Raw genomic sequence first — 2752 nt, forward strand, 5'->3', positions numbered from 1 at the left:
GTCCTGGTCCACCTGTCCACAGGCGTTCTGCTCCAAATGTCCACAGGCGTTCTGCTCCAAATGTCCACAGGTATTCTGGTTCAAATGTCCACTGTTCTGGTCCAAATGTCCACTCTTCTGGTCCAAATGTCCACAGGTGTTCTGGTCCAAATGTCCACTGTTCTGGTCCAAATGTCCACAGGCGCTCTGGTCCACCTGTCCACAGGTGTTCTGGTCCAAATGTCTACGGTTGTTCTGGTCCACTCCTCATGTTCTGCTCCAGCTGTCTCAGGTTTGAAGGGTTCCTCCTCCTGATGTTTCAGCTCCTTCCACAGATGTTCAACAGGATTTAGATCAGGGCTCAGAAGAACTCTTCAGAACAGTCCAGTGTTTGGTTCTGAGTCATTCTTGGGTGTTTTTAGCTGTGTTTTGGATCTTTAGCTTGTTCGAGGACTCATGACCAAAGCTTTCTGACACCGGCCAGCGCATTTTACTCCAGAATGCCTTGATGGTCTTGAGATTTCAATGTACCCTGCACAGATCCAGGACGGCCCGTGTCAGATGCAGAACAGAACCGAGCCTACAGGGTTCTTTTAGGTCTGTGAACTCAGAGCTGATGGGACTTGTTGTCAAAAAGCTCCAGTTTTGTCTCATCTGTCCAAAGGACTTTGTCCCAGATCTTTGTGGCTTCTCAACATGCATTTGGACAAACTCCAGTTTGGGTCTTTAGTTTCCTCCTCATCTCTGTTTCATTTAGTCCTCTTTGGCTCAAACAGTGATTGATGGTGAATCTGACTTGACCTTGAAGTTCACCTCTAATCTCTGTGGAATGTGCTCTGGACTCTTTGGTTACTGTTTGTATCATCCATCTCTTCAATTTGTCTTCAGCTGTCCTCTTGTGGCCACATCCACGAGACGACTTCTGTTGTGACTTGGCGCTATATAAAAAATCTGAACTGAATTGTCTCCAGTCCTGTGGACCTTAACTTTCTTAATCTGTGCTGCTGGAGTCAGAGGAACATCATCTGCTTGGAGATGCTCTGATAGTTTTTACCTTCATCACGCTGTCAATAACTGTCTTTCAAAGCTCCTGAGACACTCTGTCCTGTTATGGATATTTATGAAAAAAAAATGTTACTTTTAATTTAATAACTAACAACGTTTAGTTTAAATAAATTTATGGATTCACCCAATAAAACAATTTATTCTAAAAGAATGTCGAGCTAACGTGATGTTCAGTGGGAAACGTGCTCCTGTCTGTTGACACTTTGATCAATTATGAAAATATAACATCGTCGCAGATTTTCACTCTTTTACAAGCATGATGTGTTCAGCTGTATTAACTTTATTACCACCAACTCTAAAGCATTTTTTTAATTAATCCTAATTTATTTCTTGTTGAAGATCAAACCCACAGATGCAAATGTAAAAACAAACAAAAAAAAAAAAAACATTTTTTTATTTGAGATAGAGTTTAAGCTTAATATAATCATGTCACCCTTTTTCATGCAATAAGGCCATCCAAACTCTAAACATCAATTTAAAAAAATCTTGTTAATTGAGGCTATCTTGCATTTCCTGCCTTTTTACTTTACTTGTTATTTTATTTATTTTGTCTTGGGATTTGATGAGCTTACTTTGATACTCTCTTAATTTAGGATTTTGTAGTTTAGCTAAATTTTGCTTCAAAGTGATGCAACAGTAACAGACATGATGTAACAATAAACATGTCCAAAGTGTCTTTCAAAGAAAAAAATAAAATCATCTCGAAGGACAGATTCTAATGAAGGTCTCATACTGAAAATATCAAGAGATGTTAAAGACTGACCTTCAAGTATTACATCTCTAGTAAGACCAAAGAAGTGATCTCTAAAGTTTTCTGGACTGTCCCCTGCTACGAGTTTCATTCCTAAATGAATAAAAAATATTCCTCTGTGCTGTTTCTGCAAACAAAATATTTAAGAGTTGCATCTTTAAAATGTAAGTTTCTCAGTGGAAAAATGGGAAGTCTTTGAACATCACATCTGCTGCAGTTCATAATATCAGAACAGATTTGAAGAATATGCAGAAATCTCTGAGGTCAAAAGAACAAGGTTGAAAGTCAAGATTGGATGGTTGTGATCTTCAGGCCGGGCAGCACGGTGGCGCAACTGGTAGAGCTGCTGCCTCTCAGCGAGCAGGTCCTTGGTTCAAACCCCGGTCTCTGGGTGGAGTTTGCATGTTCTCTCCGTGCATGCGTGGGTTTTCTCCGGGTGCTCCGGTTTCCTCCCACAGACCAAAAAACATGCATGTTAGGCTGATTGGTAACTCTAAATTGTCCCTAGGTGTGAGTGAGAGAGTGAATGGTTGTTTGTCGCTATGTGGCCCTGTGATGGACTTGCAACCCGTCCAGGGTGTACCCCCCTCGCACAGTGATTGCTGGACATGGGCACCAGCGACCCCCGTGACCCAAAATGGAATAAGCGGGTAAAGATAATGGATGGATGGATGATCTTCAGGCCCTCACGAGCAGCTGCAATAAAAACAGGTTGACTGTAAGAGACATCATTAAACAAGAGTCCAGGAAGAACCCAGGATTGTTGCACAGCTATAACCCTCCATTAGAGCAGAAAGGGACAACATGCCCTCCCTCCAACAACTGGTCTCCTCAGGACCACCAACACCTCCAACAACTGGTCTCCTCAGGTCCTCCAAGACCTCCAACAACTAGTCTCCTCAGGTCCTCCAACAACTGATCTCCTCAGGTCCTCCAAGACCTCCAACAACTAGTCTC

This window comes from Nematolebias whitei, chromosome 3 (assembly GCF_014905685.2).
Source record: "Nematolebias whitei isolate Nwh7 chromosome 3, NemWhi1, whole genome shotgun sequence".
NCBI lineage: Eukaryota > Metazoa > Chordata > Actinopteri > Cyprinodontiformes > Rivulidae > Nematolebias > Nematolebias whitei.